The following is a 24,781-nucleotide window of genomic DNA, read 5'->3' as shown; positions in this document are numbered from 1 at the left end:
ATGCAGGAGAAACTCAGCATCTGTGAAGAGAGAAACAGATTTAATGGGCTTGATTTTAACTCAGCCGTCAGGCAGGCTTTGAGGCGTGTGGGGGGTTAAAATCGCAAAACCTGGGGGTCGGGACCCCTCCCGCCTGGTTCCCGACACCTAGCCATTTTAACCCAGGCATGTCTGATGGTCCCGAATCAGTCCCGCCTGCAACAGGCGGGACTGGTCTTTAGGGCCTTTAAACTGCACTCATTGGCCTTTATAATCCCATTTTAGCAGGCCCTTGCCTGTTTAACCCTTTTCCCACATAAAACACGCCTGATGGGGATCACGCCTGTGAAACCTGGCGTGAACACTATTGGCTTGCTGACTATCAGCTGCAGGTCAACCATTAAAGAGGAGATTTGATCAGCCATCATTTGCAGGTGGCAGGACTTTGTTGTCTCAGGCCTGGGACAACTTTTACCAGGCTTAACCACACCTGTGGAAGGTTGGAGCCTCACACACTTCTCCAGTGTGACCTCCTGCGAAACCCCTCGCGCCAGCCTCACTCAGCGCTTCCTCAACTGAGGCATCTACCAGAAGCATGGGAGGCCTTTTTTTCCTTCCCTTCTAGGCATTAGAGGACCTCCGGCCCCATTCGCAAAATGACACATGCCACAACTGCAGAAGTTGCCATCAGAATGTTTATGCAAAACAAACAACTGATGGCATTTTTACAGAATACACAAAATTTCACCCATGTGACTACCCTTGTGACTATTTGTGCTTTATTTTCCTCTTACGCGTGCTCCTACGTAGTGGTTCCCCTGTGGCTTCAGCCGATGTGGAGGCCCCTTGCTCACTTTCCTGCTGCTCCTGTCTCGACACCTTTGGCGGGCGTCCTCTGGGATGGCGAGCCTGTGTGGGCTCGTCAGCAGTCTGCTGCTCCTGCGGCTGTGCAGGGGTTGAGACCTCTATCTCAGTTGGGTGTTGACTCCAGCGGGGCTCTGACCGAGGGCTCTGCAGTGGCATGGAAGTGTGAGCGCTTGGAGAGGAGCCCCCACTTCCTTGAGGTCTGCCACCAACCTCCCTCTCATGGGTCAGGTCCCCCTCAGTGCCTGCAAGTGGCTTGAGAGCACCTTGCTGCACATCAGGGGGGCCATGGGGACCCGTATCTGCAATGGCAGTCCTACTCAGAAGGACTTCCATGAAGGTCTGGTTTCTCTGTTCAATAGATGCCCATCGCTCCTCAAGAGATGTCATTCTATTCTGAACACTCACCATGTTTTCCATACCCTGGCGACTAACCTCCTCCATGGCCGTAGCCCTCCTCTCCTCTACTGTAGCCAGCATTACCATGGAGGCAGCAATCATTTCCACGTAGATAGCCATCCTTTACGTGTTGATGCGTTCATGCGCCAATGACTCCACAAAGGCTCTGCTCATGTTCGCTATGGACTCCTCCATTCGCTCCACACTCGCAGCGACCCTGGAGACAAAACTTGCCAGAGACTCCTGCATCTGTGCCTGGAGTTCCATCGCTTCTGATCTTACGGATTGACCCAGAGGCAGAGGGTCGACATGCAGCTGAGCTGAGCTGGCAGAGTCCTGCGCCCTCCGAAGAGGACTCTCCACTGCTGTCCCTGTCTCCACAATCTGCTGATGCTCACTTGTGAGCTGTGATACACCAGGTGACAACACTACTCTATGTCCCGAAGGTCCCACCGAGGTGTGAGTGTCTGCGCTGGTGCTAGGTGCGCTTATTTCTGCTGACGCTGCGCCCTCAGAGGTTGCAGATTCCTCTGAGGAGTCTGGCATCTCAGGCTCTTCCTCCTGCACACTTGGGACAGGGGCTCTCGATGGTCCTGTGGGGGAATCAAGGAAAAAGTTAGAGATGTGATGCCAAGGTTACATGCACATTGCATTTTGCAGATGATCATAAGTCCATATGATGTAGCTTCAGAATCATTATCAGCGACTCATGCAATGCTAATGAGAGAGATGGAAAACTATTCTGTCACCAGCTTGCGGGGATGCACCTGTCTCTCCTTCCCCAACGTCTGCATCTATGTAGCCCTGACAATCTCCAGGACGCCTTCCTCCCAGGGGGTGAGCTGGGATAATGAGGGCGGCCCTCCTCTTGTCATGGCTCGTTCTCTCCTGTTGTGAGCTCTCTTTTCCTGCAATGAGGGAGACAAGTGGAGGTTGAGTGAGAATGAAGGAGTGAGTGCAGAGATTGCATAGCATAGATACTTAGAAGGAGACAAAGATGGAGTGAGGTTGCAAGACCAAGGGCCCTCCCTGTGTGTTGTCAGTTGTGTTCAAAGCATCAGAGTGAGAGGGAGTGTGAGGGCTGCATGGTGAAATAGTTATGTGATTGTGAGCATAGAGAGAGAGGGAATGGGTAAGGGTGCATGGATGTGAGTGCCTAGTGGGATGTGGAGGAAGAGATTACTAAAGCTGAGTGCTGGTGAGGAAAGGCAATGGGGATCAGATTGAGGGTGATGGAAACTTCATACAGTACTGTATGGTTCTCAAAATTCCCGCATTCCCCAAAGTTATGGATAAAGGGACCCTGTATGGACAAGTTATTAAAAAACAAGGTACCCAAAATGGCTTCTATAACCTCGTGACCAAAAACCGACAGGATTTAAAAGCAAGGCCCTGCAAACAGGCAGGCCCTGAAACGAAACTTAAAATGCAGGAATCTGTGAAGAGACTTTGTGGAGCCAGACAGCTAAAAGCAAACACAGAATATGCATTCATTCGTCTTGAAACAGATCAAGTTAGAATGGGCCTAAATCGAGGCCATTAGGTTTCTGCATATTTAATCGGTAACAGCTCACGGTAGCCATCAAGTCAGGATGGGGACAATCAAGTTTTATAAATGACAAACAACCAAGACATCGAGGCCATTAAACATGGAGACAGCCACTCCAGAAGTCGTTAAAGTAAATGGCTGTAATCATTTTAAACGAGCCCGCCAAAAGTTAGACAAAGGACTGACCTGATTTGGCGCGCAGATAAGGAATGAAGAACAGGTATAATTGTAGGCCCATCAGTGGCGATCGCTCTCTCTCTTGGCTCTTATCTCTTGCTTGTGGCCTTGGGCTGCTGCCTCTCGTTCTTGTGCCCGGGCCTCATGGCGGGCTATCTTCTCGCTCCCTGCGCCGCTCAACACCAAGGACGCCCATTACACCGAGGGCCAAATGCGGGAGGAGAACGGACCCGATTCGAAAGCACACAGGACACACAGGCCACAAAACAGGCAGATGAGATGAGACGAGACAAAGAATACGGTAAACCGATAAGAGCAGAGAAGGGCAGCGGAAAGACGTGTTGGGGGACAAACGCCTAGTTATAAGCTGGCGTTTGAAGAATAAGTTGGCGTTACATGCATGGACAGTAAAACCCCAGCTCATAGCCCAGTTTAAGAATAAGCTGGCATTCGAAGAATGGATAGCAAAATCAATGGACAATAACCACCCAGTTTTAAGAATAAGCTGGTGTTCGAAGCTTGGGTAGGAGAATCATTAAACGGTAAAGACCGCCAACCGACCCCCAACCGCAGCAATACCATCGACGACCGCCCGAGGAAGAAGAAGAAGACCCATCGCGACTCGACGGCGATGTTAGCTGAGGAAAAGGAGGGTGATTCGCATAAACAACTCCATCGCCGCGCCCTGTGACCACGTGGCGACAAAATACCCCAGAGGACAGAAAGAGCGAACCTCAAAACTCACTACCAGTTAAAGCATCAGGTTTCGGATTGGTGAGCATGAATTCCTGGCCCCTCATAGCTTAATCTAGTTAGGTATAGGGGGTGGGATAAGGATAAGGGGATTTTTAATGTATTTGTTTCCCTTGATGTGCCGTGTGTTCCCCATTCCCATATGAGTAATTGTTTATGCCTGTATTCATATCAGTAATTCTCATAAGATTGTGTTTTATTCTGCTTTTAATAAAATTTTGGTTTTCTTGCACCAAACCACTTGTCTACTCGATTTTCTGTATCGCCGCCTGTACCTAAGTCCGGTGTCTAGAACCCAGGGGTGTGGGAGCGATTTGAACCACTCAGAGACAGTCAGAGGTGAAGCTGACTGGGCACACGCCGCCCCCTACAGAAATGGCGACCACGGCAGGACTCCGGCAACAGGGGTGCGATACAGTAGACAATGGTTTGGATGAGCAAGCCATGATGGAGGAAAGGATTTCTGATTATGTGTTTAGTAAGTTGAATATCACAAAGAAGTGGATCACCTGTAAGGACTGGGCGTCCGGTAGATGCAGCAGCTAAGTGGACGGGGGGGAAGGAACACAAGAAATCCCCAGAGAAGGCAGTCTGGCTGATGTGCTTCAAGAAGCAGGTCCAGCTTTTGGACAGGCTCGTTGCGGCACAGGCAGCTGAGTTAAAGGAGTCAGCCCTGGAGATCCAGGACAAGGCTCTAGCAGGGGAGAAGTTACTGGTAGCATTGCAGGCCCTGAATCAGGAAAGGGTACATTTAATGGGAGAACATAAGGCCAAGTTGGAATACCTACAGTGCCAGGTCACCAAAGCCAAGGGTAATGAGTTGAGGTTGCGGGCAAAGAACGCCCGCCTAGCGAGACAAGTAAGAGAGCAGGAGGAGAATGTAAAAGAGGTAAAGGCAGCTTACAAGTTAGCGAGCGAACAGGGGTTTGAAGATGCAGATCATGGCCCCTGCAAGGAACAAATAGAGAATCTGAGCCTGGCCCTGAGGAAGGCAAAGGGCATGGTGTGCCTCATAAGCCCGAAGGCAGGCCAGGTGGATTTTATGGGGAATGAGGGGAGAACGGTTCAAACATCACTGGTAGTGCCCAGGGACGACCCGGTTGAGGAACAGGAGGTCTCATGACCACCACCCGTAGCGCCAGGTTTTAGCGAGGTCTGGCAGCAAGGGGGGGTGGAGTCAGGGGTGGGAGCGGAGGTGGAACAGCCCCTGCCAGAGAGGCCGGAGCTGGGACCGATGTGCCCAGCCCGACATTGGAGGTTCGGCCCACCCGTTAATGGTGACGACGAGGGACCCCTCCAAAACCAGTTCGTATTACCCTATAGCACCCAACAGCTTAGGGCTATGGTGAGTCATATCCCAAAGCTCTCCGAAAAAGGGGACCCCTCGATCCACTTCAGGGAAGTAGAGCAGGCAGCCAGCGTCAACGACTGCGATGGTGCTGAGCAGGCCAAAATGCTGCTATTCTCCCTGGAGAGTCGGCTCCTCCAATCCCTCTCTGACGAGTGTAAGAGGGGGCAGGGCGGGTATGAGGAGCTCAGGGATGAAGTTCTGGAGGCCATGGGGATGAATGAGGGAAGTCCTTTCTCCCGTGTGGAGAAGACCGTCCAGCTCACAGGGGAAACCCCGCAGGCTTTCGCGGACAGGTTATGGCCAGTTTATAGGAGCGCCTGTCCTGGGGCACCTAACCGGGCATTCCTGAACCAGGGTCAGCTGACCCATTGGCTCCGTTGCCTGGTGGCAAACAGCTTGCCACAGGTCCGGGCCAAGGCGGAAGTCTGGTTCGACCCTAAAAATCCCCTGACCACCGAACTTATGGTGATCAGATAATTGACCCTAGCCTATAAGAACGGTAGGTGAACCAATGCACACCCACCCAAGGGGAAGGTGCATGAGGTAAAACCTGGACAGGGTCGAAAGGAGTGGCATCAGGAAGGGAATAACCCTTCCAGCAATAAGATGAATTGCCACGGGTGTGGGAAGGATGGTCACTGGAGGAAGGAGTGCAAAAACCCTTGGAAAGACAACAAGGGAAAGAATTCCACAGCCCCAGCCCAAAAGGCAGAGGCAGGAATCCCTCCCGCAGCGGTCGAGTCATTTTTGGACACCATGAGGTCCTTATTGACTGGCCACGGGAGAGTAGCAGCCGCTACCGGTGCTCTGACCCCGTCAGCCCCATCCAACCCACAGCCCTGACTAGAGCCAGCGCAGCCTGTTTACCTGTGTTCTCTCCGGTATGATGAATGGAAAAGACCCCTCGTGGAGATGGAGGTAGAAAAGGTGAAGGGGACCTATCTGTTGGACACGGGGGCGTCATGCACCGTGGTCCATTCAGCTAACCCCCACCACCTCACCTCTATCTAACGGGATCCCATACAGTCTGTCGGGATTCACAGGCAAAGAACAGCCCGGCTCCTTTTCCATCCCGCTCACCATTCGTTTAGGACCACTCCGCTCTAAGTGGACCTGTGTCCTGATGAAGTGGGAAGTGGAGGGTGGAAGAGGGGTCCTGGGAGCTGACTTTATTGTAGGCCACGGGATCCTGGTCGATTTAAGAAATCATTGCCTATGGGGGGCAAGTACAGGAAAGGACGGTGAGGTAGTAGTGATCCCAGGGAAAGAAGGGAAGGGGACCCTGTGCACCATGAAGCCCAAAGAGGGTTATAACCTCGAGCTTATGGTCAGTAATACCCCAAAGGAGTTCCAGGCATTTGTGCAAGCCCACCTAGCCACATTTGCCACACACAAACACGACTGTGGGAGGGTCAACGGGTTTGAGCTCAGCATAGACGGGGACCCCATGGCCCAACCACAGAAACAGTATAACTTCCCCAGGGAAGCGGAGCCAGACATGGAAGCAGCCATGTCCTCGTTAGTACAGAAGGGAGTTCTGAGACCGATAGCCACCCACGTGAATTCTCCATTGTGGCCGGTTAGAAAGCCGGACAATTCCTGGAGGGCCACGGTGGACTATTGGGTTCTCAACAGCAACATCCCAGCCTGTGCACCCACGGTGGCAGCAGCTGCCGACCTGATAGGAAGTATTCCAGCATCCGCGACCACTTTCACGGTGCTGGATATTTCCAACGGGTTTTGGTCCATCCCTTTAAGGAGGGAGGATCAGTACAAGTTTGCCTTTATGTTTAAAGGGCAACAGTACACCTGGAACTGTTTGCCTCAGGGCTTCCACAACAGCCCCATCATTTTCCACCAGTGCATGGCAAACAGTTTAAAGGAGTTCAGCCAGCCCAGACAGTTGGTACAATATGTGGATGACCTGCTCCTGTTCACTGATTCGAGAGAGGAGCATGGCCCACTACTGGCCGAACTGCTGGAGCTGCTCAGGCAAAAGGGTTTTAAGGTAAACCCCAAGAAAGCGCAGATCGACCAGCAGGAGGTGAAATTCCTGGGCCTGACCGTACGCGCTGGAGAAAGGGCCATAGATAAGGCTAGGAGGGAAGAGGTACAGGAGTTACCAGTCCCCAACACAGTAACGAGTGTGAGGTCACTTCTAGGGCTAACCGGGTACTGCAGAGACTTTATTGAGGACTATGCAGCCACAGCAGCCCCTCTGCTCCGACTCCTACACAAGGGAGTGGAGTGGGCTTGGGATGAGGGTTGCCAGGCAGCATTTGTCAGGCTCAAGAAGGACTTGCAGACCGCACCAGCTCTAGGGGCCATAGATGGGGGGAAAGAGTTTTTCCTGGAGGTAGCAGCCAGCGGGGACAGCCTGATTGCTGTGCTGCTCCAAGAGCAGCATGGCAGGCTGAGGCTGGTGGTCTACTCCTCCAGGATACTCACGGATGTGGAGAGGAGCTACTCCAACTGTGAGAGGCACCTCTTGGCCACACATTGGGCTGTGAAAAGATCACTGATCTTCACAGGCACCTCTCCCATCACCCTCCTCACCCATCACACACCCACCCAGATGCTCCTGGATGGGAGGATCAAGAATGGGACCGTGAGCAGTGTCCACATTGCTCGCTGGACCCTGCTCCTCTCACAGATGGACTTAAAGGTGAAGGGTCTCTGCGAGCCAAAGCTCGCAGCCAACCTGGTATAGCAGCCCATCAGTGTTCCATTGAAGGGGTTTGGGAAGTGGAAATAGGTTTACGGGCCGGGATGCACCCCACAGGCTGCGAGATCTATATGGACGGCTCCAGCACGGTATCTGCTGGCGAGCGACTCATGGGGTGTGGAGTTTATGACCCAGTGGCAAACATTGCCCTGGTGATTAAGCTCCCCAGCAACATGAGCGCCCAGCAGGCTGAACTGTCCGCGGTATTGTATGTTGTTACACACCCCGAAATCTTCCCCACCCCATACACGATTTGCTTGGACAGCATGTTTACGTGCAATTCGTGTACGGAGTACCTGGCCATCTGGTCCCGCCGCGGATACACCTCTGTCGACGGGAGACCCCTCAAAGTAAAACCACTGCTGGAGAAAATCCTAGCAGCAGTGGGGGAGGAAGGGGAGGTTTTCATCCATAAGGTGATAGCCCATTCCTCCACAGAACCCCGTAGTCAGGGCAACCAGCAAGCTGACATGCTCGCCAAGGAGGGTGCCCGCACAGGCACTTTCTGGGACCCATATGGGTCCAGACCCATGGCGGCAATCAGAGGTAGGGGCGGGACACAAGGGAGTGCAGGGGTAGCTTTAGCCCCGGACCTTAAGACGGTCCAAGCCCAAGACCCCGTCCTCAAGGCGGTCCTCAGTGCAGTGGCTGAGGGAAAAAGGGTAGAGGGTCCTTACGGCACAGCAACACTCTCCGCAAAAGAGGGCATGCTGTTCTGGGGGGAACAGTGGGTTGTGCCACAGCAACACTGGAGGGAATTCCTTCAACTGGCCCACGAGGGTCCAGGAGCGGGACATCCCGGGCCTGAGACCACCTGGCAGCGGGTGGAACAGGCGGGATGGTGGCCAGGACTCAGGAAAGATGTCCGCGAGTTCTGCGCCAGCTGTCTGATGTGCGCTGCTAACCTGACCCCCACAAAAGGAAGGTACCTATGGGACACATCAGGAGGGTAGAGGGACCATGGCAGTCGATACAGGTCGACTACATCGGGCCCCTGCCCACCGCCCAGGGAGGCTATAAGTACTGCCTAGTCCTGGTAGATGTGTTCATGAAATGGGTAGAAGCCTTCCCCTGCAGAACAGCCACAGCTCTGGGTACAGCCAGGATCCTGGTCCGGGAAATGTTCTCATGATGGGGGCTACCACAGTATGTGGAGTCCGACCAAGGGAGTCACTTTACCAGGCAGGTAATGCAGAATGCCCTTATGCTGCTAGGCATCGAGGGGAAGTGGCACGTGGCCCACAACCCGCAGTCATCAGGGATTGAGGAGAGAATGAATAGGACCTTAAAGGAAAGGCTGAGGAAGGAGATGGTGGACTCGCCTAGAAAATGGGCCGAGGTCCTACCGTTGGTCCTCATGGGGATCCGGGCCAGCCAGTCGAAAAGCACAGGGTACTCCCCGCACGAGCTGATGACTGGCAGAGTTATGCGGACCCCCACCCATGTATTGGCCCCGGTGCTCACGGAAGGTCAGCTCAGAGAGGTAAACCGGGACAGTTTCGCCTGAAACCTATTCGAGCACCTTAAACAGGTCCACGAGCAGGCGGCTGGGAACATGGGAAAGCAGCATCGGAGTAACCGATTGCTGTTAGAACCCCGAAAACACCACGAGTGGGAGGTAGGGGATCAGGTCATGGTGAGGAATTTTGCTCGGATAGGGAGTCTGGAACCATTATACATGGGGCCCTACAGCATTGTAGACAAGGCAAGCCCCATGGTATACGCCATTAAGATGTCTCGGCGTACCAAATGGTTCCATATTAATCAGTGTAAACTGTTTAAACCCGAGAAGAGAGTACAGCCAGTTGGGGTAAGGTCTGAGGATAGAGATCCTCAGCCTGCAGCAGGAGTGTAGGGGGCATCTTTTTCGGGGTTTATGGTAATTTACCTTCCTTTACCTGGTTTACGGTAATTTACCTGGTCAAGCAGCTTTTTGCCACTGCACCTCTGACCAATCCCAAACAGCGGTTTCGAATCGCTAAACCCCACCTTCCAGTTCGGACTTATAATTAATGATATATTAAAAACAGACAACTGGTCTGGATGTGAGAAAATCACCTTTTATTACACTAAAGAAAACTGCACCACACGATTTTAGTAATAACTGTACAATTGCTTAAATGGGGGAAGACAGACAGCAAAAACGAGGGACAAATGGCTACAATGTTAAACAATCTTAGCAATTTCCCTTAAATTACCACCCCCTTTAACTCCTTACTAGATTGCCTTGCTGAGGAGTCAGAAACCTGCTCACCTGTGGTCCAAGGAAGTAAGAGAGAGACAGATTCTCAGGAGCTATCTTTATATCCTGCCAGCTCCTGCTGTTTTGCGCTGAAAGGGTCTGTGTGCAAATTGGCGCCCAAAAGTTCGAATACACAAGAGAAAGGCTGTGATTGGCTGATTCAAATAAAGCTTGGAGTGGTTTGAATGTGTCTACATTCTGGGGCCAAAGTGTTCCCGCCTACATCTGGAGTTTCTGGGCTAACCAAAGGGGACACACCTGAATAATGTGTGATTCAAAACCCATTCATTCCAAACTGTTCTCTTTCAAAAGTCCTTTTCCGGAGTTTCGATGTGTCTCATTGTGTGTAAATGTAAGAAGTCACACAACACCAGGTTATAGTCCAACAGCTTTATTTGAAATCACAAGCTTTCGGAGCGCTGCTCCTTCTTCAGGTGAAGTGGAGAAATGCATAAAGACACAGCTTATATAGTCAGAGAATCATGTCAGATGTTTACAGGTAACCCCAGCATCTGCAATATTTGACCCCTTGTGACCCCACCTCATTGTTCTTTGATGTAATGTTTCCCTGACTGACCTGTTTGGACACCATTCACACCTTTGACTGCTGTGATTATCTCTCTGCCGAGGTGTGATAAATGGCAGTTGGGAAGGTTACCTGTAAACATCTGACATGATTCTCTGACTATATAAGCTGTGTCTTTATGCATTTCTCCACTTCACCTGAAGAAGGAGCAGCGCTCCGAAAGCTTGTGATTTCAAATAAAGCTGTTGGACTATAACCTGGTGTTGTGTGACTTCTTACATTTGTCCACCCCAGTCCAACTCCGGCATCTCCACACCATCTCATTGTGTGTGTAAGGGGTTTTCAATGGGCTGGATTGCTGTGTAAACAGAGCCCTTTGTTCTACGGTTTAGAGTAACCGCAGCTAATCCTTTATGTCAACATCCTGCAGTTTCAATAAATAAACATCGATTGTCAGCAGGGAAGAGAAACTCCCTGGTTTGATTGACAGGTCTGACTGCCACTGCTTGATCCTCCCACTTACACAGACACTTCGAGCTGCCTTCTTTTGTCTTTTGGCCATGCCTTTCTGACGACCATTTTCAAACCTCTTTGCAATATACACAGTTCAAAACTCAGAGGTACCATTTTAATCTTAAAGTCCTGATGTTGTCCAAGAGTTCTGGGTATGCCTTTTAAAACATTGTCCAACCCAGAGACAATTCAAATCACACAATTCTTCGTCCACGATGTGGACCAATATTTTCTGATCTTCAGGGATTTAGGGGATTTTTGTGAACCCCTACATTCCTCCCTTTGGATACTTCCAACTTGATTGTAGTATCCACTCGAAGGAGTGAGCAAAACTTTCTGACCCCTGACAAACAACCATCCCCTGTATTTACCTAATAGCTACCTACCACTGATCCCCTGACCCGTCTATTCCCCTCAAATTCGAGAAAAAACCGTGGTACGGTAGGCATCTTACAGATACGTCAGTTTACAATAAGGGGTCTCATACCCCTGCATCACTTGTTGCATTATACAATGCAATCAAAATTTACAATCACTTGTTACATTACAACTTATTACAAAATGTTGCAATCTTAGTTATACAGTGTAATCAAAATGATCCCAAGCACGAAGAGGATCCTACGCCTCTGCTTAACTTGGGGCTGTAACACAAAATACAAAAAAAAAATCTTGAACAACATGCTTAAACAAACCCCGACCATCACGTACCAATGATGGGTCGCGAAATTTGAGTGGGTATTGCTCCTCCCACCCGGGCAGTAAATGTTCCTTCCACCCCCCCCCTTTGAATGGTCTGTCTTAAACTTTAAAACAGACAGAATGGATTTTACAGAACAGTCTGCTCCTCCAGCCCCAAGCTGTTCCCTTGTCCCTTTGTGGGGGCGGGGTACCCCTCATGTTTAAAATTTACCTTGGCACAGACCGAGACTGGGGAGTATGGGATTGCGACTCCCAGTCCCTCCCCCTCCCGTCTTCCCTCGACTGGCTGCAGAAAATGATGGTTGCTTGTGTGGCGGCTCTCACTGGCCCCTCAAACTTGGATCCCAGATCCGGCCACCCACTCATCCTCCCCAGCCACACTTACACTTTAACTTTTCCCGTGGGCCCTGGGTGAGTTCCTCCCTTCCCCGAATGCACCCACGCGACTCTTGGGTCTCCCCCTCCCCTTTACAATCTTTCCCGGGCCGTCACCACCCACTCCCGGGGAACGCGTCCCTATCTGACTAGGCGCCCACGCTTCCCCACCATGACTCCTCAACAGCGAGGTCTCCCGCAAGTGAACTTCGGTCAGGATAGTGCTGGGTTGGGGGCCGTGCCCCACCCAGCTGGGGCCATCTCTTCCGCGTAGGAGGAATAGGCAAGTTCCTCCGGACCCTGTCCGGTTTCTCCCGAAGGTCGCTGCGGGGTTTCCTTCTGGATTTGTCCAGTGGCCAGGTGATCCCCAACATTCTGTATCCATATCTTCCTTCGATGCCCAGCTCAAGCTGGGCGAACAGGGCTGCTCCTTGGTTCATTCTCCTGGAAAAACTTAAAAGGACACGCAGCCAGGTCTCTCCCTGACCTGCTGTCTTAGGTGGAGACATGGTCAGGTCCCTCGACCTCGGACCAAAATACAAACATTTGGCACACTTATGAACTTAAACTATAAACTTAAAGCTACAAAACTAGTTATGTCAAAACTTTAAAAAAAATCTTGAACACGCTATATTCAAACCAAAGCTATAATACAAATGCTGCCCATCTCCGGACGGCCAGGCTAATCTCTGGCACTGTCGCAGATTACTGCTGGCTGCAGCGAAGCTGGACTGCCTCCTGCCTCCTGCCTCTGGTCCCTCTCAGCTTATGGCTTCTGGTTGGGGACCTCTGTTCTTTGGCTTCTCCCCGGTTCGTGAGATTGCTCTCTGTGGCAGGTGCTCTGGTGACCATCTTTTCTTGGGCTTGCGGACCCGCTGAGACTTTCTGAGGGGCGTCTCTGTGGGGGAAACTTTGGCTGGCGGACCCTGAGCCTGGGTCACAGCCCTAGCTGGCTGGGAACCTTCTCCCCCTGGTGCAAACAGCCCGGACTGTATAATATACCTGGCAGCCTGCCGGTACTCCGGGTTTGTCTCCCTTTCCCTACCCACTCCTGTACTGGGGGCAGGTATTCCCTCACCACCCGCTGCTGGTGGCTGAAAAACTTCCTCTCTGGGTCCAAAACCTGGTACCAGCTCCCCTGCAAGAGGGACTGCTATCCCTGCCTCCCCAGGGTCCCACACCATAGGGGGGGACCGCTCTAGACGTGGGCTGGGAAGCTTGTACCTTTAAATAGGCGACTGCGCTTGCGCGGATCTTCTCCCCGGAGTCCCCCGGCAGAGGCTGTGAAGCCTCTGGCTTCAAACAGGCGACTGCACCTGCGCAAAACTCCTCCTCGGAGTCCCGTGGCAGAGGCTGTGAAGCCTCTGGCTTCAAACAGGTGATTGCGCCTGCGCGGGAAAACTGATGAGGAGCCGCTGTGGTCCCGTCGGCAACTGCGCCTGCGTGAACAATCTCTTTAAAGGGCTGGGGAACTGCTACACTAGCACAGGCAACCATGCCTGCGCGTTCGATTTCGTTGAAAAGGGTAGGAAGAACCGCTGGGTCTTCCAAGCAGGCTACTGTGCCTGCGCGTATAGATTGGGAAGCGGGGACCTTTAAACGGCCGACTGCGCCTGTGCACATGGCCTCACAGTGAACAGGAGCCGCTGGGGGTTTTGAGTTCGTGACTGCGCCTGCACGAACCTGTTGTTGGCAAACCTCTCCCCTCAGGTGCGCGACTGCGCCTGCGTGGGAAAACTGAAAAGGAGCCGCCGGTGGTACGGGCTGGGGAACCATGCCTGCGCGAGCCTAGTCTTGGGAAACCTCTCCCCTCAGGTACGCGACTGCGCGAACCTGGTGTTGAAAAGACTGGGGAATTCCTGGCTCCAGACCAGCGACTGCGCATACGCGGGCAGTCTCCAAGCGATCTTCTGTGAATGGATTTGCAGCAGCCTGCAGATTTCTAATCTCAGGTTGCTGTTTCTCTGTTTCTGAGCCACATAACTTGTTCAAATTTAAACTTTGGCCAAAACTTAGGTTCCACTGGGGCAGGGAAGTGTCCCAATTTGTGGGCTGGACAACATTTCCCTGGAAACAAGCCACAGTGCCTGTCTTTACAGGCTGTGAACTTGAACTTGTCTGGTCAGCAAACTCATGTTCTCTTACCTGGGTGGCTTTAAATGGGGAATTTTGGACTTGGACTTGCCTTTGGTCTGGGGCCAAAACTATCCCCTGTGTGCCTCCCTTGTCCCGGATTTCTGCTACTGGACCTGCTCTACAGGGGTCCCAGAACTCTCCTTCCCTGTTCCCCTGCTTAAGCAGCTTAGTCCTCCTTAACTCCATACCCAAACTCTCTATCTTTCTGTTACATGGGGTATGATCTGCTCCACTAAACCTTTGGTCGCAGGCCAGCTTATAAGCTGCCTTTACCTCCCTAACCTTCTCCTCCTACTCTGTTATTTCTGAGGTATGACGGGCATTCTCTTCCCGCAGTCTCATCTCGTTCCTCTTTGAACTGTAAATTTGGCACGTTAGGAACTCTATCTTGTTCCTCGCGTGGCTTTTGCCCTCGCTAGCTTCTTGGGTGAGGTGTGCGTTTTCCTCCTGTAGCCTCATCTCACTGTCCCTTGCCTCTGTGACTTCCTGCACAAGGCACCCTATAAATGCCTGGCATTTTGTGACCTCTAGTGTGAGGCGTGCATTCTCTTCCTGCACCCTCATCCCACTATCTCTGGCCTCGTTCACCTCTCTTATGAGGCGTTCTACCTCCGCCTGGCATTTTTCAAGCTGGGACTCCTGATTCTTGGCCTCTTTAACCTCCTCCTGCACCCTCATCTCACCCTCCTTAACCCAGCCACCTATACCATGATAGGTCAGCCTACACGCTGCCGCTAACATCCGCAGGGCTACCCACATACTGAAAACTAGAGAAACAAGAGCTGATGCTTTCTCCAGATCCAGACCACTTATCATATCAAGAACTGCATCCAGTCCTGCCGCAGTCGCCAATTTGTAGGGGGCATCTTTTTCGGGGTTTACGGTAATTTACCTTCCTTTACCTGGTTTACGGTAATTTACCTGGTCAAGCAGCTTTTTGCCACTGCACCTCTGACCAATCCCAAACAGCGGTTTCGAATCGCTAAACCCCACCTACCAGTTCGGACTGGATGACTTATAATTAATGATATATTAAAAATGGACAACTGGTCTGGATGTGAGAAAATCACCTTTTATTACGCTAAAGAAAACTACACCACACGATTTTAGTAATAACTGTACAATTGCTTAAATGGGGGAAGACAGACAGCAAAAACGAGGGATAAATGGCTACAATGTTAAACAATCTTAGCAATTTCCCTTAAATTACCACCCCCTTTAACTCCTTACTAGATTGCCTTGCTGAGGAGTCAGAAACCTGCTCACCTGTGGTCCAAGGAAGTAAGAGAGAGACAGATTCTCAGGAGCTATCTTTATATCCTGCCAGCTCCTGCTGTTTTGCGCTGAAAGGGTGTGTGTGCAAATTGATGCCCAAAAGTTCGAATACACAAGAGAAAGGCTGTGATTGGCTGATTCAAATAAAGCTTGGAGTGGTTTGAATGTGTCTACATTCTGGGGCCAAAGTGTTCCCGCCTACATCCGGAGTTTCTGGGCTAACCAAAGGGGACACACCTGAATAATGTGTGATTCAAAACCCATTCATTCCAAACTGTTCTCTTTCAAAAGTCCTTTTCCGGAGTTTTGATGTGTCTCATTGTGTGTGTAAGGGGTTTTCAATGGGCTGGATTGCTGTGTAAACAGAGCCCTTTGTTCTGCGGTTTAGAATAACCGCAGCTAATCTTTTATGTCAACATCCTGCAGTTTCAATAAATAAACATCGATTGTTAGCAGGGAAGGGAAACTCCCTGGTTTGATTGACAGGTCTGACTGCCACTGCTTGATCCTCCCACTTACACAGACACTTCGAGCTGCTTTCTTTTCTCTTTTGGCCATGCCTTTCTGACAGCCATTTTCAAACCTCTTTGCAATATACAGTTCGAAACTCAGAGGTACCATTTTAATCTTAAAGTCCTGATGTTGTCCAAAAGTTCTGGGTATGCCTTTTAAAACATTGTCCAACCCAGAGACAATTCAAATCACACAATTCTTCGTCCACGATGTGGACCAATATTTTCCGATCTTCAGGGATTTAGGGGATTTTGCGAACCCCTACAGGAGCCAGTTCACAGACTGCACAGGCAGACGCTGTGGCTTGTTTAGGCGGAGGGGCCATCCCACCCACCACTTGGGACACTCCCCCACTCTTCTGGAATATAGATGAGGAGGGACCAGAGGGCGAAGACCCCGCCCCTGACCCAGGTTTAGAGGAGGAGGGACCTGAGGGCGAGGACCCCCAGCCTGCAGCACCAGGCTGTGAAGAGTTACCTGCCCCTAGCACAGGTTTGGGAGAGGTAAAGCTTGAGGATGAAGATCCCCAGCCAGTGGTAATGGTAAGCCCACAGACCGCACAGGAGGGGGCAGTGGCTCGGGTTAAAGACCCACCAACCAGAAAAACCCCACCAGCCAAAGTCCCTAGAAGGTTCCCACGGACACCCCAGCCAAGGAAACTGTGGGCACAAGCTCCCCATTTTAAAGGGACAGCCTCCCAAGTTAGGGGGAAGTCCAAGGACAGAGGTCTCCAGCCAGCAGCCACAGGCTGCGAGAGACGGAAAGTACAGGACAGTGCGGCCACGCCGAAGGGAGCAGCGTGCTGCAGTCCAAACAGGAATTAGGCTGGCCGCCCAGAGACGGGTGGAATGTACATAGTTTTACGTAAGTTGATATTGTTAAGTTTGGGTGTTAGTTTAAGTTTAAACAAGGTGATGGGTAGTTTTAATAAGTAGTAGTATTTTTAAGAATGTTGTATTTAAGTCAAGGTTGCGAGACTCGACTATGCTTCACCCAAGCCAGAGAATCTCCTCGGGACCTGGCTATATGCTCTTGTGTCTCTTTGCAGAAAAGGACTTCAGGATGAGGGGGGGCGTACTCCTATTCGCCCTGATAGGGATGAGCATTGGAAAGTGAGGTGACGTGGAGGACTCTCACATCTATGGGTGCTCGGGAGAAAAGGCACCAGTGGTGACTGCAGGGAGCAGCGAACAAGGCATGGAGGAGCCCGCCATCTACGCCCATGAGGGAAGATGGCCCGGGTGGTTAGCATCCAACTCCACCCGGTACTCCAGCCAAACCGGGTTCACCTACGGGGAGGCCTCCCTCCAATGCCCCAGCATACAGGTTGTGGCCTCACGGGTCGGGGTCACTCAGGGGAAACGCGTGTGCCTGACTTGCAGAGGACAGATTCCCCTGGGAAGGTGGTGGTGGCTCAGGAAGCTGAGCACAGACATGGGGGGCCGTACAGCTGACTGGGAACGAATGGGGAACGACACCCACCGGACGGTCACAGGGACCCGAGGGGGGACAAGAGTGTGCTGGGATAAGTGGTGGGAATCGGAACAGGGAATCTATGTCTGCATGTGGGGGTCACAAAAGGCCTGCCTCACAGGCATATCTATCATCTTCTCCACATCATGGCAGGATAAGGGGGAGGGGGTGGAATGGGATTCCCACCTACACACTTGCATAGTCCCACGTTACCCAGCCCCAGTTAAAGCCACTGAGCTAGTGGCACGCGCCCGGAAGCCCCTGCCCACGACTCAGGCAGCAAGGACACACAGAGAGGGGTGCCCCGCCACCACCAAGGGACCAGGGAATGGGCTGGTACTAGTGCCTACGGATCAGGTGCTATACCAGGGGGTACACTACGCAGTAGCTTCCGTGATTTTAAACCTCACCGAGGTACACTTACCAGAGTGGTGCCCCAAAGAGACAGAGCAGCTATACCAGGCCCTGTTAAAGGACATGTTTAGGAAGTTTTACGAGTTCGAGTTTGCTAATATAGACAAAACCGAGCTGTACACCACACCGTGAGTACTTTAGTAATACGGGGAGACAAAGAAGGGGAGTATGGAATGATGTTTTTACTGCATTTAACACAGGGTCCTCTGTCATCAACAGTCTGGATGACATAGAGCTGCAGACCCAGGTAAATGGTTTAAAAACACAGTTAAGGAAGATTCTGATGGATGAGAATAAGGTAGTGGGCTCAGAGTTACATGAGGACCAGGCCATGACGGTCCATTTAAAGGAGGTTGTAGCCAAGCTGGAGAAGCACGCAAAGACTGTAAATGCCCTCATAAGAGAGGACAGAAATGCTTCTGACCAGGCTGCACAGAACGAGATGTGCGTGCTGTACAGGGCATGGTTGCTGGGCGAGGACGGCAGTAACCTGGAGGATTTAAAACAGGGTTTAGTCCCATCCTGGATCAGTAACAAACACCTCGCAGCCCTCCATCCATTTGAGAATGCATTAAGCCCGTGTCAACTCCGGCTAGCTTCGGAGGCCTACCCAGTCCCAGTAGATTGTGGACGTTCAAATCATACTATCATGGGTATAGTAGTAAGGATGCCGGTCATGGGTGGGACAGCCCGACCCGCACCAGTATACGGGGTAGAGAACATTGGAGTCATTCAAGGGGGTGCACACATCCGTTTCACAGCGGTCCCACCTTATGTCATAAAGTGGGAGCACGCTATGATAGGTACTGACCTCTCGGGGTGCCGGAGCTGGGGAGCACACATAATACTGTGTCCCCAGCACTTGAACGCCTATTCAAAACCACAGTGTGGGTTTAAAGCTGTTGGCGCAAAACCTATAAATTGTACCATGGAGGCAATGGCACAAGGCCATGTTCCCCCGCAGGTAGCATATATAGGGGGTGGGACATATTGTGTCACCACAGGTGCGCCCCACTACCAACATGGACAGCATAGCTGGTGTCTGGTAAGTGACAGCAGTTTCTGCTTTAAACCCGAGGCAGAAGTTCAAGTGGCCCAGGAACGAATTGTCCCCATTCCTGAACCCTCCACTGTTCACCTCACTGTAAAGGAGAATTTTACCAACCTGCAAAAGTACGTAGCGCATTTTGGCTACAAAACTCCCCCTCTCCCAGAACATCTTAACAAAATAATCAAAGCAGTAATAGTTTCGCAGAAACATTTCTACACGTTAGAGCAGAAGACGGTATAGATAGGGGCTAAGATATTGGTTATTGTGATTCCACCCTGGTGGGACATTTTCAATAATATAGAGGTCCCTTCGTGGATTAGACTGGCTTCCCACATCCTCGTGGTTTGCCAGCTGGGGATAGTATTGTACCTAGTATGCACTCAGTGCAAGGGAAAAGGTCAAATACTAGAATTCCGAAACCGAAGGACCTGGAAGGAACATTACGTGAAGGTGGAGGGAGATACACCTGTTTGAATTCTTGTATTTCTGAATAAATTGTTGTTTTTTTGTGTTTTGTTGTTTTTAATAAAGATTTTCAACGTGTTGTTTTAATAAAGATGTATGTGTACCAAGTGGTGCAGGGGTGTTGGACCCCTCCATGCTTGGATGTGTGTAAATGACTGTAATTATTCTATGTATGCTTATGTACACTACATTTTACAGAATGGGAAATGCATGTGTCGTGGGATCATAGATAAGTAATTACAGGGGAAGATTGACTATGGAGGGTCAGAAATTTTGCTCACCTTGTCAGGATGATACTTAAAGCAAGTTTAGTATCAACATGGGGGAGTGTAGGGTTCTCAAAATTCCCGCATTCCCCAAAGCTTTGGATAAAGGGACCCTGTATGGCCAAGTTATTAAAAAACAGGGTACCCAAAATGGCTTCTGTAACCTCGTGACCACAAACCGACAGGATTTAAAAGCAAGGCCCTGCAAACAGGCAGGCCCTGAAATGAAACTTAAAATGCAAGAATCTGTGAAGAGACTTTGTGGAGCCAGACAGCTAAAAGCAAACACAGAATATGCATTCATTCGTCTTGAAACAGAGGGAGTCTCTCCATCAGGGACCCCTTTTAAAGAGGGAGTCTCTCCATCAGGGACCCCTTTTAAAGAGGGAGTCTCTCCACCGGGGACCCATTTAAAGAGGAAATCTCAACATTAGGGATCCCTTTAAAGAGGGAGTCTCTCCATCAGGAACCCCTTTGAAAGAGGGAGTTTCACCATCAGGGACACATTTTAAAGAGGGAGTCTCTACATCGGGGACCCCTTTTAAAAAGGGAGTTTCTCCATCAGGGACCCCTTTTAAAGAGGGAGTCTCCCCATCAGGGACACCTTTTAAAGAGGGAGTCTCTCCATCAGGGACCCCTTTTAAAGAGGGGTTTTCTCCATCAGGGACCGCTTTTAAAGAGGGAGTGTCCATCAGGGACCCCTTTTAAAGAGGGACTCTCTCCAACAGGGACCCCTTTGAAAGAGGGAGTCTCTCCATCGGGGACCCATTTTAAAAAGGGAGTTTCTCCATCAGGGACCCCTTTTAAAGAGGGACACTCTCCATCAGGGAACCCATTTAAAGAGGGAGTCTCTCCATCAGGGACCCCATTTAAAGAGGGAGTCTCTCCATCAGGGACCCCATTTAAAGAGGGAGTCTCTCCATCGGGGACCCCATTTAAAGAGGGAGTCTCTCCATCAGGGACCCCATTTAAAGAGGGAGTCTCTCCATCGGGGACCCCATTTAAAGAGGGAGTCTCTCCATCAGGGATCCATTTTAAAGAGGGAGACTCTCCATCAGGGACCCCTTTGAAAGAGGGAGTCTCACCATCAGGGACACTTTTTAAAGAGGGAGTCTCTCCATCGGGGACCCTTTTTAAAAAGAGAGTTTCTCCATCAGGGACCCCTTTTAAAGAGTGAGTCTCTGCATCAGGATCGTCATTTGAAGAGGGAGTCTCTGCAGCAGGGACCCCTTTTAAAGAGGGAGTCTCTTTAATCTACATATAGATTCAGCTAACCAAATTAGTAACAATACTGTGGAGGAGGAATTCCTGGAGTGTTTACAGGATGGTTTCCTGGACCAATATTTCGAGGAACCAACCAGAGATCAGGCCATCTTAGACTGCGTATTATGTAACGAGAAAGGATTAATTAGCAATCTTGTTGTACGAGGCCCCTTGGGTTGGAGCGATCATAATATGATCGAATTCTTCATTAAGATGGAGAATGAAGTAGTTGACTCAGAGACTAGGGTCCTGAATTTAAATAAAGGAAACTACGATGGTCTGAGGCGCGAATTGGGTAGGATTGATTGGGGAATGTCACTCAAAGGGTTAACGGTGGATAGGCAATGGCAAACATTCAAAGGCCGCATGTATGAACTACAGAATTTGTTCATCTCAGTTGGTCTAAAAATTAAATTAAAAAGGTGAATCAACCGTGGCTAACAATGGAAATTAGGGATAGCATAAGATCCAAGGAGAGGACATATAAATTGGCCAGAAAAAGCAGTAAACCTGAGGATTGGGAGCAGTTTAGGATTCAACAAAGGAGGACAAAGGGATTAATTAAGAAAGGGAAAATAGAATATGAGAGTAAGCTTTCAGGGAACATAAAAACTGACTGTAAAAGCTTTTATAGACATGTGAAGAGAAAAAGATTGGTGAAGTCAAGCGTAGGTCCCTTGCAGTCAGAATCAGGTGAATTTATAATAGGGAACAAAGAAATGGCAGACCAATTAAATACATACTTTGGTTCTGTCTTCACAAAGGAGGACACAAATAACCTCCCAGAGATGTCGGGGAACATAGGGTCTAATGAGCGGGAGGAACTGAATGAAATCAGTATTTGTAGCAAAATGGTGTTAGGGAAATTGATGGGATTGAAGGCCGATAAATCCCCAGGGCCTGATAATCTACATCCTAGGGTACTTAAGGAAGTGGCCCTAGAAATAGTAGATGCATTGCTGATCATCTTCCAACATTCAATGGAATCTGGAACAGTACCCATGGATTGGAGGGTAGCTAATGTTACCCCACTATTCAAAAAAGGTGGTAGAGAGAAAACGGGGAATTACAGACCGGTAAGCCTGACATCGGTAGTGGGGAAAATGCTAGAGTCCATTATAAAAGATGTAATAGCAGAGCACTTGGAAAACAGTGACAGGACTGGAGAAAGTCAACATCGGTTTACAAAAGGTAAATCGTGCTTGGCTAATCTACCGGAATTTTTTGAGGATGTAACGAGTAAAATAGATAAGGGAGAACCAGTGGATGTGGTTTTTTTTGACTTTCAGAAGGCTTTCGATAAGGTCCCACATAAGAGATTAGCATGTAAAGTTAAGGCACATGGGATTGGAGGCAAGGTATTGACTTGGATAGAGAACTGGTTGGCAGATAGAAAGCAAAGAGTTGGAATAAATGGGTCTTTTTCCGAGTGGCAGGCAGTGACTAGTGGGGTACCGCAGGGATCAGTCCTTGGACCCCAGCTATTCACAATATATATTAATGATCTAGACAAGGGAACTAGATGTAATATCTCCAAATTTGCAGATGACACAAAGCTGGGTGGGCGTGTGTGCTGTGAGGAGGATGCCAAGAAACTACAGGATGATTTGGACAGGTTGGGTGATTGGGCAGAAGCATGGCAGGTGCAATATAACGTGGATAAATGTGAGGTTATCCACTTTGTTGTCAAAAACAGGAAGGCAGATTATCATCTGATTGGGAGAAGGGGAAGTGCAACCTCGGTGTCCTTGTGCACCAGTCGCTGAAGGTAAGCATGCAGGTGCAGCAGGCGGTTAAGAAGGCAAATGGTATGTTGGCCTTCATAGCGAGAGGGTTTGAGTACAGGAACAAGGATGTCTTGCTGCAGTTGTACAGGGCCTTGGTGAGACCACACCTTGAGTATTGTGTGCAGTTTTGGTCGCCTTATCTGAGGAAGGATATTCTTTCCATGGAAGGAGTTCAGCGAAGATTCATCAGGCTGATACCTGGGATGGCAGAAATGAAATATGAGGAGAGATTGGGTCGATTGGGCTTGTACTCACTGAAGTTTAGAAGAATGAGAGGGGATCTCATTGAAACTTATAAAATTCTGGCAGGACTGGACAGACTAGATGCAGGGAGGATGTTCCCGATGGACGGGCAATCCAGAACCAGTCTAAGGATAAGGGGTCGGCCTTTTAGGACAGAAATGAGGAGGAATTTCTTCACCCAGAGAGTGGTGAACCTCTGGAATTCACTACCACAGAAGGCAGTAGAGGCCAATTTGTTAAATATATTCAAGAAGGAGTTGGATATATTTCTTAAGGCTAAAGGGATCAAGGGGTAGGGGAGAAAGCAGGGACAGGCTACTGGACTTGGATGAACAGCCATGATCGCATTGAATGGCGGAGCAGGCTCGAGGGGCCGAATGGCCTACTCCTGCTCCTATGCTCTATGTTTCTATGTTTCCATCAGGGACCCGTTTTAAAGAGGGAGTCTCTCCATTAGGGATCCCTCTCAAGAGGGAGTCTCTCCTTCAGGGACCCCATTTAAAGAGGGAGTCTCTCCATTAGGGGCCCCATTAAAAGAGGGAGTCTCTCCTTCAGGGACCCCATTTAAAGAGGGAGTCTCTCCATTAGGGACCCCTTTAAAAGAGGGAGTCTCTCCTTCAGGGACCCCATTTAAAGAGGGAGTCTCTACATCAGGGACCCCTTTAAAAGAGGGAGTCTCTCCTTCAGGGACCCCATTTAAAGAGGGAGTCTCTCCATTAGGGACCCCTTTAAAAGAGGGAATCTCTACGTCAAGAACCCCTTTTAAAGAGGGAGTCTCTCCATCAGGGACCCCTTTTAATGAGGGATTTTCTCCATCAGGGACCGCTTTTAAAGAGGGAGTCTCCCCATCAGTGACCACTTTTAAAGAGGGGTTATCTCTATCAGGGACCCCTTTTAAAGAGGGACTCTCTACATCAGGGACCCCTTTAAAAGAGGGAGTCTCTCCTTCAGGGACCCCTTTTAAAGAGGGAGTCTCTCCTTCAGGGACCCCTTTTAAAGAGGGAGTCTCTCCATCAGAGACCCCTTTAAAAGAGAGAGTCTCTCCATCAGGGACCCCTTTTAAAGAGGGAGTCTCTCCATCATGGACCCCTTTTAAAGAGGGAGTTTCACCATCACGGACCCCTTTTAAAGAGGGAATCTCTCCATCAGGGACCCCTTTTAAAGAGGGAGTCTCTCCGTCACGGCCCCCTTTTAAAGAGGGAGTCTCTCCGTCAGGGACCCCTTTTAAAAAGGGAATCTCTCCATCAGGGACCCCTTTTAAAGAGGGAGTCTCTCCATCAGAGACCCCTTTTAAAGAGGGTGTCTTTCCATCAGAGACCCCTTTTAAAGAGGGAGTCTCTCCGTCAGGGACCCCTTTTAAAGAGGGAGTCTCTCCTTCAGGGACCCCTTTTAAAGAGGGAGTCTCTCCTTCAGGGACCCCTTTTAAAGAGGGAGTCTCTCCATCAGGGACCCCTTTTAAAGAGGGAGTCTCTCCATCAGGGACCCCTTTTAAAGAGGGAGTCTCTTCATCAAGAACCCCTTTTAAAGAGGGAGTCTCTCCATCAGGGACCCCTTTTAAAGAGGGAGTCTCACCATCAGGGACCCCATTTAAAGAGGGTGTTCTATGCGGAGTGAACACACGAAAGGCTGCTGGACCGGATAGCATCCCTGGACGGGTACTCAAGGAATGTGCTGATCAGCTGGCTGATATCTTCACTGCCATCTTCAATCTGTCATTGGCCCAGGCAGTAGTCCCTACATGCT

This window comes from Somniosus microcephalus, chromosome 4, assembly GCF_052327205.1.
Source record: "Somniosus microcephalus isolate GS21.2 chromosome 4, FLI_Smic_1.0, whole genome shotgun sequence".
Classification (NCBI taxonomy): Eukaryota; Metazoa; Chordata; class Chondrichthyes; order Squaliformes; family Somniosidae; genus Somniosus; species Somniosus microcephalus.
The sequence above is the reverse complement of the archived record's forward strand: the minus strand, read 5'-3'. Positions refer to the sequence as shown.